This window comes from Lampetra fluviatilis, chromosome 2 (genome assembly GCF_964198595.1).
Source record: "Lampetra fluviatilis chromosome 2, kcLamFluv1.1, whole genome shotgun sequence".
NCBI classification, from domain to species: domain Eukaryota; kingdom Metazoa; phylum Chordata; class Hyperoartia; order Petromyzontiformes; family Petromyzontidae; genus Lampetra; species Lampetra fluviatilis.
Genome location: NC_136276.1, coordinates 18,907,105 through 18,923,447, shown reverse-complemented (window position 1 = coordinate 18,923,447; position 16,343 = coordinate 18,907,105).

The window sequence follows — 16,343 nt, the reverse complement described above, 5'->3', positions numbered from 1 at the left end:
GGCCTGAAGAGAGCCAGCCACGCCGGGGCGGAGCCAGCCACGCAGAACCAGATATAAGCGTGGTGTGAACGCAGAGCGAGGCTGTTGTACTGTACTCCAAAGTGAAGACATCATCGGTCGTCAAGTCCCGAGTCGTTGTCCTGGGCCAGGCAGGCCGTTGCCTGCCTGGTCCAGTCTGTGTCGTGTTCCAGAGTGTTAGCGAGTTGAAGAAGGTGGTCACCACCTTATGTACCATGTTATGTTACGTACCGTTTAATAAATAGTGTTGCCTCCAAGCCGTGTGTGTGTGCACCTAATTCGAACCTACTACACATAGACCAAATAATAACCACGATAGACTAAGACCGAGGGAACTCATAAGAAATATCAAGAATAAATGTAACACACAGGACCACATAAATGTATTGCAAAAATCTCCTCAGCCACCTTTGTCTCCAACGGTCCGGCACAAACAGATGGCCCAATAAATACTTAGGGGGTTAGAAAGGGTCGCGAGGGGGGTGGGGTCTGTGCTGACATTCCGAGGGCGTCTGTTTTGTTTTGTTGTTCCTCTCGCAAGAGATGCGCAGAGTCACGTTTTGAGTTTAAGCACAAGCGCACATCAAGAATGGGCAGTCTGGTTCGAGTCGTGCTCAGTCTTGCAACTCGGCTTGCGACGCGGCGTTGCGATGGGGCTCGCAAGAGAGCTGGGGCAGATCGTGCCTCGAGGAGAGATGGGACGACGAGGGGTCGTTAGAGTGACCGCCTGAGTGCAGTCTGTTCAAGTCGCGCTCAGTCTCGCGACTCGGCTTGCGACGCAGCGTCGCGACGGGGCTCGCAAGGGAGCTGGGGCAGATCGTGCCTCGAGAAGTGATGGAACGAGGAGGGGTCGTTCGAGTCGCAGAAGTCTGAGTTCAACCTGGGTCGAGGCTGGGTTTCAGCCGTGCTCCGGCTGGCGGAGCGTCGTGAGGGAGCAAACACCGATGCCGATAGCAGGTGTCACTTCTCGCAGAACGAAGTTAAGTGCGAGTGAAGCTGGCAGCTGCACGAACAAAGGAAATCACAGAGAAGAGAGAGTGACGAGTGACGACAAGCAATCAACCTGTAGAAGGGCGGAGATTGCCAAGCGTCGACCAAGCGAGCATCGCAAAGGACGAGCAGCAGCGGATGAGCAACAAGAACCATCGTTCATCGCCAGAGCGCTCCAAGCCAGTGAGCGCGCACAGCCGCATCATCCAGAGCCTGAGCAACACCGCCTGAAATAAGGGCGAAGTTGGCAGCGATCAAGGAGAGAGCGATGACGATATCATCGCACACCGCCGAAGGCGAGCATCGTGCCGACTCAACAATCGTCCAGCAGTGGAGAAGCCTGGAGCTGCCACCAAGAGAGAGAAAGCGCCATCGAATGCGCCGTGTGTTGATACACATGTAGAGGTGTATTTGTAAAGGTGTATTGGCACGAATGGGTAACAAACACAAGGGGCGTGGTTATGGCCGTAAACAGAGGTGCTCACACCGACGTCCGCACCTGCATCCCCCATGGCCCCCCCCCGAGGGGGGGGTGATTGCTATAAAAGGTGGTGAGCCGGAGGGCTCGAGGTTGAGTGTTAGCTTTAACCAGCGAAGAGTGAAGACCAGCTAGAGTAGGCCCCAGAACTCCCCTGGCTCGCTGTCCTTGTCAGGACCGACCAGGGAAAGCCGGTGGCGTGGCCCCAAGAGCTCAGACTGATGTTCTTATAAGAGCCGGTCTGGAGACTCAGGGTGCCGGGAATCCCAGCTTGACCAGGGCTGGGATAGATAGCCTCCCTTAGCTCTGTAGTGGAGGACCTGGGAGCAGGCTAGCCGGGGTAGACGTGGGGCCTCCCTGTTAGACGGGTGAAGGGGCCGATACCCCTTCAAGTGTTGTGTATCCCCGGCTCTGTAAATACGTTGGTGTTAATAAATACGTGTGCCTCCAACGACGTCGTCCGAGCCTCCTGCAACTTACTACACACACATCGACCAACACCCAGTGAGAACAAAGACAAGACGTCCAGCAGCGACGACGGAATCATCGCGCAACACGACGGCGAACGTCGTCCAAACTCAATCGAGCAGTGGAGAGAGGAAGGCAGCACGGGCTCGCTGCGGCCACACCCAAGCGAGAGGAACTTCTCTGGTGGCGGGTTGTATCCTCCCACACCACACAAGCTAACGACACAACTCCCGGCTCTAAGAAATGTAATTAATTTTACAAGGGGACAACGCGCACACAACACGCACACGAATAAGATTTTCAAAAAGTTATCTTTGCGTTTCAAAAAGGGTTGCCATTTCAAGGTGGTGCGTTCAATATCAACTGATCATGCAAAGCAGTTGTTGCCGTCGAGTTACATGAATAAGAAATGTTTTAGTCATTCATTTTCGTTAATTGCATAATCTTGCTCATGGATTTATTGACGTATGCTTTCGCCTTTGCATATTAGAGTGTCATGTGTTTGTTTAGAATAAATTGTTAACACAAAAGTATCTCGAGTGTTTCTTCCAAGTCCATGCAAAACTATCTTATTCATAAGAACTGTTACCTGCGATGAGATATGAAGTTGGAGACCTAACATAACATAAACACACTAGGATAATCAATAAATGTTTAATCAAAGATAATCGTTTTATCCCGATTGATACAACTCTGGATAACGAAGCTAAGCCTAATTGTCATAACTACACACGTTAACATAATCGCAAACATCCGCATAAATTATTACGATTATCTCCACGATTATCATAATTTATGAATATAATTACACACATTAACATAATTTATGCGATTTGCGCATTTTTCGAAAATTTTTTATCAAAATTTCATAATTACAACATATACAACAGGTGGGACCTCTGGGCAAGTGTTGCGGAACCAAGAACGAGACCCAACAGAGATGCGGACGAACTCTTCGCCGAGCCAACGGCCACTTCAGAACCACTGCCGAGGAGCGTAGGACTACAGTGAATTGCCTCCATGGTCCCAGTGGGCCTTGCCTGGCAAAATAAAATGTGTCGTAGTAAGGGCAGGGCCGATTGGGATTTCAGACTTGGCTGGCAATCTCCCCAGGAGATGAATCTGTTTGAGCGTTTTGTTTTGTGTGCCCGGGAGAAGGACACTCCAAAATCAAGCCTGCCCGTCTGCACTCCTCATTGCTGGCTGGGCACCTCTCCATCCCCGACTCTGCGGGCCACTGACCACCCTAACTAGATGGGCAACAAATAAACACGAATAATCGTTTGCAAATTGTGTATGTATGTACGTTGAACTTCTTTCGTGCCGTACGTAGCCAACCGTGGTAAATCGCCGGCACGCAACTCGCGTGGATTTCTGCGGACGCGAAAGCGCCGTTGCGAATTCACGCGCATCTCTCATATATATGTTTTTCCCATCAGCTATGCAGGTTGATAACCGATCACCTCCCCGTCACTTGGCCCGCGCGCTGGAAACACCCCGAGCAAGGCTCCACGGGGATGGGGCAAGGTGGCAAGCGGGCGGGGGGTGTCGCTGCCCTGGTCACAATCCCCGTTGGCACAGGCGGCCCCTGCGCTCTCGACGACGACGGCTGCTCGTTTGCCAAATCGGAGGAGACGCGGTGACGTGCGTATCCCCTGCAGGTGACGGAGAGTCCCCTGTCCGTGGACGGTGACGCGCTGTCGCCTTGCACGTCGAGGAAGATAGGAAAGATTCCCTGAAGAGGAGCTGCTGCTCTTCCTCCTCCTCCCTTCAAACCCGAGAGGGAACGGCACCCGAATGGCTTATCGGAGACTCTCCGCCGCAAGGAAGGACTCAAGGGTGCCGCTAGCGATGTGCGGCCACTCATCAACGTCGACGTCGCCGCCCCTCGGTGAGCACTGACCTGTCGAAGAATCGCAGTTCGCAGCGGCAACGAGGATGCACATTCCGCTCGGATTGGACAAATGCTGCGGCGGTACGAACCTTTAAACGCGGCGCGCTTCGTCCGCTTCGCGGCGGACGTTGAAAGATCCCGTGGCGTCATTTGAAATTGTAGGAGGCCGTTGCGCGGCCGCGTTTTCCGTTCGAGTTTGCCAAATTCGAAAAAATTGCACCGCAAAATTACTCAACTGGGAAAGGCGCGATGCGTGTGCCCCCTATTGCGAACCTTAGCAGCACCCATTATGAACAACAACAACAAAAAAGAGTCTTGAGACTCAGTGAGGCTCTTCTGGGTAAATAGATGAAAGAGAAATACTGAAAATATATCTGCAATAGACTGCAGAAGTGAACACGTGGAGGGTGGCTTCGAGTATAAATACGATGACCACTCCTATGATTCACGCTGAAATGTGGCGTGGTGGGGGTGCTGTTCGCAGATAAGAGGCACGGATTACATTATCTTTGTGGGAGGCAGAATTTACGGCGTGGAGTTGCTACTGATGTGGTGGAGTGTGTCTTCGCAGATATGGTGGCATTTGCAGTGGCTAGAAACGACAAGAGCAACAAAAAAACTACACCGTCAGCACGATCACCATTCTCAATGATCTTCATCAGCATCATTGGCCGTAAGATGAAGGCCCCTTCCACAACGTTTCCATTCGTCATGGTACTTTGACGTCACAAATATACCAGTCTAATCCAATGGCCATCATCCCTACTTGTGATGCGTCCATCAAAAGTTTTCCCGCACCTCCGATTAGCACGGTTGGCTATACGTACGGTGCAAAAAAATTCCAACATACATACATACAAAGCTCGCTTACTTGTATCACGGGAGAGCAAGCGATCGTTTGTACAAACGATATAGCGTGCATGAGCATGGGAGATTGAGTGGCGTTGGCTTATTCAGCAGCAGCAGCAGAATCATCACGAAAAGTAAAAAAGGTCATCGGCAGAAAAATCATAAAAAAAATATGAGCAGCAGTTGGGCGCAGTTTCGCATGTTTGCAATCCGGCAACTTTGGAGCAAAGGTTTGTGGGTCGCATGGAGACGTGGCGAACCTCCTAAACGGGACTGTGAGAATGGCAAGGAGATGTCAGCGCACACTGCGAGCGCATCTCGCGGGCACGTGACCCTTCGTGTGCCAAGTCTTTGTTCTTGCCTCGCATGCGCCGGTCTCGCCAGCTGCTCCTGTTTCCTCCTCCACGCAAAACATTAAAAAAATATTATTTAGTCTCAGTGAGGCTTTCTGTATTTAAAAAAACATCATCATCATCAGCAGCATCTGCACAATGTACAGTGAGGGAAAAAAGTATTTGATCCCCTGCTGATTTTGTACGTATGCCCACTGACAAATAAATGATCAGTCTATAATTTTAATGGCAGGTTTATTTGAACAGTGAGAAACAGAATAACAACAACAAAATCCAGAAAGACGTGTGTCAAAAATGTTATAAATTGATTTGCATTTTAATGAGGGAAATAAGTATTTGAACCCCTCTAAATCAGAAAGATTTCTGGCTCCCAGGTGTATTTTATACAGGTAACGAGCTGAGATTAGGAGCGTGTTACCTGTATAAAAGACACCTGTTCACAGAAGCAATCAATCAATCAGATTCCGAACTCTCCACCATGGCCAAGACGAAAGAGCTCTCCAAGGATGTCAGGGACAAGATTGTAGACCTACACAAGGCTGGAATGGGCTACAAGGCCATCGCCAAGCAGCTTGGTGAGAAGGTGACAACAGTTGGTGCGATTATTCGCAAATGGAAGAAACACAAAAGAACTGTCAATCTCCCTCGGCCTGGGGCTCCATGCAAGATCTCACCTCGTGGAGTTGCAATGATCATGAGAACGGTGAGGAATCAGCCCAGAACTACACGGGAGGATCTTGTCAATGATCTCAAGGCAGCTGGGACCATAGTCACCAAGAAAACAGTTGGTAACATACTACGCCGTGAAGTACTGAAATCCTGCAGCGCCCGCAAGGTTCCACTGCTCAAGAAAGCACATATACATGCCCGTCTGAAGTTTGCCAATGAACATCTGAATGATTCAGAGGACAACTGGGTGAAAGTGTTGTGGTCAGATGAGACCAAAATGGAGCTCTTTGGTGTTGCACACTCGAGATGAAGGAACGTGGGCAGGTGCTCCAAATCGAGGGCAAGCACATTTATTTATTGTGGTTCATATGAATCTTGGGAAGAACAGCACCGTCACTCTGTAAAATGCAACAGCGCGTGTTACACGCAGCAATCCTTCCGAGACGCCATTAATCATGTGGCTGGTCTACACGTGCGGTTATTCATGAACCCTTTCTCTTAAACCTAATTCTACTACTGATAAACCATCCTTATCTTTGACAATCACATTTGCACATCACTATTCGAATATTACTTTAATCCTAAGCTGTATGTCTATCTATACCATCCACTTCTATCGGTATCTTACACCCATTATATGTACTGTATGCGTACAGTATACGTACTGTATATCACCATTGTACAGCTTACTACTTTACATGTGTTCTATGCTCAATAGCATTGCAAGTAGTCATACTCTGGGTACATGGGCATGGTTATAGACTAAACAGTATTAGAGTTAGAGAATTACAATGACAGTAACTAATTACAGTGCGTCATCCCTTTACAATGCACAGTGCTAAAACGCCTCTAATTGCATATATCACAAACGAACAATTCAAAGCCAAGCTTAAAGTCTAAAACAAGTCTAGAACAAATCTAGAACATTTATATAACGATCAAAAACAACCTTTGGGTCCTTTACCTGTAAAACGCAACAGCGCGTGTTACACGCAGCAATCCTTCCGAGACGCCATTAACCATGTGGCTAGTCTACACGTGCGGTTATTCATTAACCCTGCCAGCCACCTACAGGCCCGACTCAGACATTACATGCTGCTGTACACACATGCATTGATGCATTGCACAGCACATCAGGACTTTCACAGAACAACACTTTACTCCCTTGCTGTACAAGGACACACTTAAAAGAGTGATCCATTCCTAATGTGCCACATTGGCATCAACTCAACACGCTGCGTTTGGTGGAGGAGGAATGCTGCCTATGATCCCAAGAACACCATCCCCACCGTCAAACATGGAGGTGGAAACATTATGCTTTGGGGGTGTTTTTCTGCGAAGGGGACAGGACAACTTCACCGCATCAAAGGGACGATGGACGGGGCCATGTACCGTCAAATCTTGGGTGAGAACCTCCTTCCCTCAGCCAGGGCATTGAAAATGGGTCGTGGATGGGTATTCCAGCATGACAATGACCCAAAACACAAGGCCAAGGCAACAAAGGAGTGGCTCACGAAGAAGCACATTAAGGTCCTGGAGTGGCCTAGCCAGTCTCCAGACCTCAATCCCATAGAAAATATGTGGAGGGAGCTGAAGGTTCGAGTTGCCAAACGTCAGCCTCGAAACCTTAATGACTTGGAGAAGATCTGCAAAGAGGAGTGGGACAAAATCCCTCCTGAGATGTGTGCAAACCTGGTGGCCAACTACAAGAAACGTCTGACCTCTGTGATTGCCAACAAGGATTTTGCCACCAAGTACTAAGTCATGTGTGGCAGAGGGGTCAAATACTTATTTCCCTCATTAAAATGCGAGTCAATTTATAACATTTTTGACATGCGTTTTTCTGGATTTTGTTGTTGTTATTCTGTCTCTCACTGTTCAAATAAACCTACCATTAAAATTATAGACTGATCATTTCTTTGTCAGTGGGCAAACGTACAAAATCAGCAGGGGATCAAATACTTTTTCCCCTCACTGTATGTATGTTGAACTTCTTTCGCACCGCACGTAGCCAACCATGCAAATCGGAGTTGCTGGGGGAAGGACATCAAATTCAACACAACGAGCAGTTCGAAAGAGAATCATCACAATAATCATCACCACGGTCGGCAGCATCAGTCGCGATATGAAACATCGTCATCTTGAAAGCATCACCATCAATCACCCATCTTCATCATCATCACCAACCGCCACCCTGGCTGCCATCCTGGGCCACGTGACTCCTGCCTGATTTACACTTCAACGGGTGACCGTCGCCATCGTCATCATCATCGTCGTCATCGTCGTCGTCATCATTGTCGTCATCGTCTTAACCATCGTCTTAATCATCGTCATCATCGTCGTGATCGTCATCATCATCGTCGTCGTCATCGTCAGCATCGTCGTCATCGTCTTAACCATCGTCTTAAGCATCGTCGTCATCATCGTCATCATCGTCGTCGTCATCATCGTCGTCATCGTCTTAACGATCGTCTTAATCATCATCGTCATCATCGTCGTCATCATCGTCGTCGTCATCGTCGTCGTCGTCATCGTCTTAACGATCGTCTTAATCATCGTCGTCATCGTCATCATCATCATCATCGTCGTCATCGTCGTCGTCATCGTCTTAACCATCGTCTTAATCATCGTCATCATCATCGTCATCGTCGTCATCGTCTTAACCATCGTCTTAATCATCGTCATCATCATCGTCATCGTCAGCAGCAGCACAAGCAGCAACAGCAGCTCCAGTCAATGGCGGCACTCCCTGCGCGCCTGTGATGGGACCATTCGGCAGAGGAAAGGGGTCGCGCTCATAGAATTGCGACGCTTTGAATGAGACCCCCCCACCCCCCACCGCGGTCGCCCTCCTTATCCGTGGGAAATCACGTGTTGCGTCATTAATGCGACTCAAAAATCTCCCCGTGAATTAAAACACATCAATGTATATTTTGTATGCGTACGCGTAAACAACATGTACGCGCCATTTTATTTTTGCGTACGGCAAGCGTGTTTGCGAGCTAAATTCAAATATCGTTTTTGCTCGCCCCGAGAGGGCTTCGGGAAAACGTTTGTGTGGTTTGTTGTTGCTCCTCCTTCTGCACGACCTTGTCTAGCCAGTGTCAGACCAGAGAACGCCAAAAGGCGAACAGCACAAAGACAATGCCACACCTATCAGAGCATTTATAGGTGGTCTGACACCAGTGAGACAAGGCCATGGTGAAGGCTGTCTCTGGTCTAGGCCTATCGCTTTCAAAGACACTGCATGTATTCATAGAGCATGCTTTGTTTGCATGTTTTACCACGAGTACGTGTGATGAATGCGGTACTTGATTCTTTGGAAAAAGGAATCTATTCTGTATTTGAAAACTTGAGCATCTGTTTTATTTCCCGAAACACCTATTCAACATTTTCATACTTTTGTAGTGTCAGCGATTCGAATACAGAGTTTCTAGGAGGCACTTTCTTGATTAACAACTTCCATGTTCTCGTCCGCACACTCTCCACAGTAGCTCAGCCTAGCCTGTACACAACGCTAGCCATCTAACGCTGACGGCGCTGACTTAGATAGCCAACTACTATCCTTCGTAGCGCAACATCAAGCGGAGATGTTTAGCGACGACGGTGATGAGATGACAGCGATGACGAGGCGAGTCCACTCCCAGAACCGGCAGCCCTGAGCTCCCTGCTCTCGGCTCCTTTTATGCTCCCAGCGCGGCCTGGCTCCGCCCTGACCGCGCCTCCCTTCTCGAACCCGCCAGCAGGTTCCAGGGGCCTCTTGTGACCCTTGCCCTAGTTCCTCCGCTCTGCCAACACACGCCGCGTTCACCCTCACCGGCGTGTGTAATGTGTGTCCACCACAGTTGCCGCCGTTGTCCACCAGCCGGCGCTATTACACTACACTTTAATACTGGCAAAAAAAAGGTTCCATGCATATCTTCCTCCTCCGTTGGAAAGGCGCAGACAACAGTTGTTTGGGTCCGTAGTTTTGGTTCAATTTCCACGACCGCACGACCGTGGCTTGTCTTTCATTTCCCCATTCATGAAGGAGATGAGCGCATCGGCCAGGTGGACGGGCGCCACGGTGGCTAGGAGATGTTAACTACCTCGCCTGGTATACAGGAGGTCGTGGGTTCGATCCCGACCCTGATGCCTGCTGTGTATTTTGAGTTTTCCCCGTGGTCGTGTGGATTTTTCTCCGAGTCCTCCACGAATTCCCTCCACATTTAGAATCAACATGCGTTTGGAGTATTTGGCTGCGAAACATTTCTACGTGATGGTAAAATAAAAAAGTTTATAGTTTAGTTTATATCAGCGGTTGGCAAATCTAAATAACAAGATTATTTTTTTTTCAAATTCGGTAAAAAAGCCTCGATATTTCAAGAGCCGCTACGCGATGTGAATACGAGACGGTGATCCTTCATCCCTAACGTGACGAAGCAGTCCTTAATGAGCTACATGCCTATGGTAATCTTGACTTCCATGGTAAACTGGACTCCCATGGTAAACTTGACTTCCACGGTCAACTGGACTTCCATGGCGAACTGGACTCCCATAGTGAATTGGACTTCCATGGTAAACTGGAATCCCATGGTGAACTGGATTCCCATGGCGAACTGGACTCCCATGGCGAATTGGACTAGATTCCTATGGTGAACTGGACTTCCATGGTGAACTGGACTTCCATGGTAAACTGGACCTCCATGGTAAACTGGACTCCCATGGTGAACTGGGCTCCCATGGTAAACTGGACTCCCATAGTGAATTGGACTTCCATGGTAAACTGGACTTCCATGGCGAACTGGACTTCCATGGTGAACTGGACTTCCATGGTAAACTGGACTCCCGTGGTGAACTGGCAACCAGAATGACAAGAAGAGACATTCATTTCTCGAATTCCAAGAGCCGCCACTGCAGTCCTTGAAGAGACCACGGCGTGCGGTTCCTGAGGCCGGCAGGTTGCCGACCTCTGGGTTGAGATGATGACTCGGGCACAGCGAGGCCGCGTCGTCTCACTCGCTGGATGTGAGCGGTCAGTAGACACAGACGCAGGGGTGCAGCTCTAGTGCCATCTGGCGACATGAGCGCCCTGCCGATGGGGTCGTGAAATACATTGTAGCGGTATAGATAACACATCCTTCTTGACGACGGGACCATTGGTTTCACGAAAGCGGTCGTGGTTGACATTAAATAACACACGAAGCATCGAGGCTGACCGTATCAGAGACGTGAGTAATTTGTATGAAAGATATATTTAACAAATAACTTTTTTGCGTGCAGCTTGTGCCAAAGTTATCTGATTTATGGACGCGGCATAATGGGTAAAGGGAAATCTTTATTTAACCAGATAAGAGTCCATTAAGATGCATGTGTCAGTATCGGGGTCATAATGACAGAATGAATGCATGACACAGTGTGTGTTATTATAGTAGAACCCCTCTTAACGACAATAATTGGTTCCAGGAAACCGGTCGTTAAGTGATTTGGTAAAAAAAAGGTGTCAGTTTTGTTGCCAGATAAAAAGGGTAAAAAACCAATTATCATACAATAGCTATTGTTTACGTGCGGTATTTCAAAACGCCTCCCCGAAGCATTCGCGTATATTCCGTTGCGCACGGAGACGCCGATTTGGAAACGTCTGAAGACGTCGCCAGCCGCCGATCTATTTCGTTCAGTGAAAGTTGTAACTCGTCGAGATGCAATTGCACCCGGAGTTGGGAGACCTCTGTCTCCGTGTGTCGATAGTCTCATCAGCGAGGGGGCTGGATCGACTCGCAATGCTTGAAGTGCCACCGGGCCACTAATTTAATAAATAATTGCGCACACGAGTCATCGATATTCAGAAGGGGCCTTCAGTTTAACGGCATTGATTGAGGCAAGCCAGACTCTGCTGATAAGACCCTGCGTGTAGAAACCGGTCCACATTTTTTTTCTGCTCGTGCCGAATTAATGCCACTGAAATTTTGCCAGTCACGGCACGCCGCACCGACTGATGAGATGTGTAAGAAATACTTAGTTTAGTGTTGTTGTTTTCACGTGGAGAGACGGATTCGTGAAGGAGAAGACACTGTCTTGATTATTTCATTAGTTACACTCAGAAGAGATGCGGCACGAACGTTCACACAGCCTGCCTCTGCCACAATGCCTTCACTTCTGCCTGTCCGCCGTAGCTCTCTTCATTATTGACAACTTGCAGCGCAGCACACGGCAGATGCCTCTTGATACCAAGATCCAGGATGGTCATGTCTATGCGCCGCTTCACGGTGGCAGCCCCAACAGTCTGGAACGCTGTCCCTCTGCACATTCCCAGCATCACCTCAATCGCCTCCTTCAAGAGACACTTAAAAATTCACCTCTACAACCACGTGCTTTCGAGCGACTCTGAGCTTGGCTCCGCGCCTCTGAGTTGCGGCCGTTACGTCCGCAAATTTGCGCGCGTTACAAATTGCAGTATACTTAGAAATGTAATGTAATGCAACAGAGAGTCGGATAACATAACAGTCAACACCCTACCTGGTTGATTACGTTCTTCCTGAGAATGCTAAATTTGAGAGAGAGATAAAACACAGAACCAGAGACATATAGACAGACATATAAGTAGAGACAGATATCACAGAGATACATATAGCAAATTGCATTATTATTATTAATCCACGTCACGACACACCACAGAACACATTCGCAATCATATGATCAACGACTCCTAGAATCCCACAGGGTCTGTGAAAACTGCTATTACCCACACACACAACATTATGCTGATATTGAAAATAGGTATCTATGCCTCGAGTGTTTCTGGCTGGCTGCGGTCTGGGCGCCTCTCCACCCCAAAAGTAACTCTGTTGTTAGTGGCTGCTGCCACCCCAACTAGATAGGCAACTGTCTACACGGGGATTTGCCACGTAACAAATCAACACGTACCTATGAATCATTGTTTTTATTCATTATATGAAGCAGTGTCCAGCAATGTTCTTTTTTATAGTGTGCTTTTAAGGTGCCTTTGCCAATTTAATTTGAAAAAAATATTATTGAAAAATAAGTTACGGCAAATCTGATTTGCCACGTTACCCAATGTCTTGTTTCGAGTTGAATAGCATAACGCTGCAAGTTGTGCGTGCAATTTGGAAAATGGATCTTCGCATTTGCCACGGCCAAATACAAATTGAACAAATGTGCTTTCTCAGCCATGTTATGTTCTGAAAGGCACATCAAATGTGTGCTGATTAATGGACAGTTTCATAACCTTGAAAGTGAATCTTTGAGAACCCCACTAAACCCCACCACGTGGAATCCACTGTTGACTCGTGCATGTCTGCTGGGCTGCGTACTTAGAAGGGGAGCGCGTCGACCACACACTGATGCAGTGGTGCATCTCCATTCCATTCAATCACGCTTCGCGTTGTGACTTGTGCCCAGTGGTCTCTTTGCATCATGACGCCTGAGATTAAAATGATTTTTTGATAAACTAAGCAGAGAACAAAACAATCAAAACACCATTTGTGTTTCCATTACCCGTTCCAGTGCGGTATTTGTAGCCTAGCGTTAACAATTGGGAATAAATGACTCATGCTTTCCTTTACAAGTTACCATTGTAGTAGTTTTATTACAATGTCGCAAGCTGGTCTTGCCAAGTTTTCTGCAATTCTTTACACAAAATTGAAAGTGCGTCAGTTTTAACATTTTTCTCTTGAAACGAAATGGGCTCTCGCCTGGATACAAAAGAACAAATATCCGAACCCTTGCCGGCTGCCCGATTTGTTAAAACGGAGACAGGCGATTTGGCGGACGCAGCAAACAGCATGGACACACAGGTGCCAGCAAGCAGGCGAGTCTTTTTGTTCTCTCGTACGGCTGCTGATGTAGACGCAGAGCGACAACTACAATTTCACATGCAGGTGGTGAAGCACAGACGACCGCGCCAGGAGCAGTAGCGGAGTGTGTCACCGTCGTCGTGATGTCTCCGCAGTATTTGTGGATCTGGCCATTGCGTCGTTATCCGTTGTACGGTCTGTGCTGGATGACCACGGTCGCACACTGGAGAGATTTTAATTTTCAATTTGTGCATCATCAGGTATGTGCGGTGAATGCGGTTTAGGGTGGACCATGAGCTTTGTGGTAGTTCAAACCCAGGGATCTTCTGCATTGGGTCTTTCACAAGGTGTTTGTTTGCAAGTTCTCTTGAACTCCATTCAGTTATCCAAGCGTCATCTTGTCCTTCCCCCGCACCTCCGATTAGCACGGTTGGCTACGTACGGTGCGAGAGAAGTTCAACATACATACATCGGGGTTGAATTCGCATTGTTTAAGGTTTAGCGAATGGGTCTGAAAGGGCTTGCGTGACTTCAAGCAATGACGAGGAACGCCATTGAGGTCCTGATGAAGGCGAACAGAAGCTGAGCGGCTGCAGGAGACGTCAGGTGACTCCGAATCGGGGCTCGACAGCAAACGCACGCAAGCCACTTGACCCAGAGTGACCGTAGATATGTCTCGAGATTTACCGAAGTTCCCACATAAAACTCGAACAGGGCAGCAAATCTACTTGCTGCACTGCCATGCGGACGCATCGTCTCACACGGATGAGAATGTCTCCATCTTTTTCTTAGCCACGGCCGTGTGTCACCACGCCTGACATACACGATAACAACATGTATGTATATTCTTGGTTATTTCGGTGAAATCACGTAGAAGGGAAATAATAAAATAATACAAATATAAAACAAAAAAATTCTCACGACGTTTCGACTGCAACACAAGCAATCGTCATCAGGTGTGAAATCCACAGAAAGAAAATTTGAAAAAAGTGGCGGTTTGTCCTAACGTCAGCACCACAGACAGCGATTTGGCAGTTTGCCGTGAGAATTTGTATTGTTTATATTTATAATATTTTATTATTTCCCTTCTACGTGACTTTACCGAAAGAACCAACAGTATGAATCCCTGCAGTCACGAAAGCTTTAAATAAAATTTTTAACATGTCTGTAATCTTGATTTGAAGCTTTCGTGACTTGCAGGAATCCATACTCTTTGGTTCTTTCGGTAAAGTCACGTGGGTAGAAAATAAAATGAATCACGACGTTTCGGGCGCAACACAAGGGTCCGTCATCAGGTGGGAAAGCGTGGTCTGATGACGGACTTGTGTTGCGCCCGAAACGTCGTGATAGATTTCATTTTATACCCACGTGACTTTACCGACAAAAAAAGCATGTAGTTAAGTTGCCGAATTGTGATTTGAGGAGAGGAACTTATGAGAAAAGCAACGCGAGCTCCAAGCAAATAACGAGTACACAAGTGGTGTTTTTTTTAATGCATTTTATTGCATAAATACAATACCTCTACTAAAATAGTGACAATTATCAGATTACAATAGACTCTGTACAGAAATATAACCTATCAGGTTATGCAGTATGAGGGCCATCTGTAGATTTACAATATACTCTGTAACAATTACAACACCAATATATAACACTATACAGGGCTTCAAGTGATATTTTGGTTAGGGGCTTCTTTGTGTATAATCTCAACATAAACCCGTTCTGATTGGGCAACCAAAACATAATTTGAAGCAAATCTGGATAAACTAATCTTATACACGAGGGGCACAGGATAAGCAAAGCACACACTCCTAACATTATAAAAGTGTTCTAACTTATAAAGCACCAGTTACTCGCATCGTCTATGACGTTTCCTACATCCACTATCGTGCCAGAGCGAAGTAAATTTAGAGTCGTGTTCAAACGTAGACGTTTCGTTCACAGTATAACAAACAAAACGCCCCGATCACTTTCATTTTCACGATGAATGCCTACGTCCCGTTATGTCCCGTTACATAATTTCACTTTTCACGAGTAATACACATCGGCATGAATCCATTCCTATATTCATGACTTTTCAAAATGATATTAAAGTATGAGACTATATTCGTTGGGTTTGTTTTACAATGTACTGCTGAAGCGAGCATGTGAAAGGGGCTGCTGCTGCTTCGATGAGGAATGTACCGAAATCCCCCATTAAAAATCCATTCCGCTAAAATACCGTCTGCAGAGTACAAACTGCCTCTGTGTGTGTGTGTGTTTGTGTGCTTCTCTGCGTCATCACAGCCGCACACAGGAGCCGCGGTGGTCTTCTAAAGATGAGATAAATGGGAGGAGGAAACGGCTTCATTCAAGAAAAAAACAAATCTCCGATCAAAAATTTCGAGTCGACGTTTTTTAAAAACGTCTGCGACTTGTGGTAGATGGAGCAGCATAACCACCATTGTGTGACCCGTTGTGCCAACAAGTGGCCTCTGCAATCCACGCGGAGCAAATGCTAAAACACACACACACACAAAGACGTGGACAAAGCACAGAGCCATTTGTGAAACCCCATCAGCGTTTGCTGAAGAGGTGCACTGATGCCCTCTTGCCTTTTGGTCACCATCAAAATACATTTGGGCAAGTGTGACCGAATGACAGCCAGCAGCAGTGAAGCAATGATCATCGTATTTGGTTGTTTCGGTAAAGTCACGGAGTTAGAAATGAAATAAAATAAATCACGACGTTTCGATCGCAACACAAGCGGTCGTCATCAGGCAATGACGATGACGACCGCTTGTGTTGGGATCGAAACGTCGTGATTTATTTTATTTTATTTCTAACTAGGT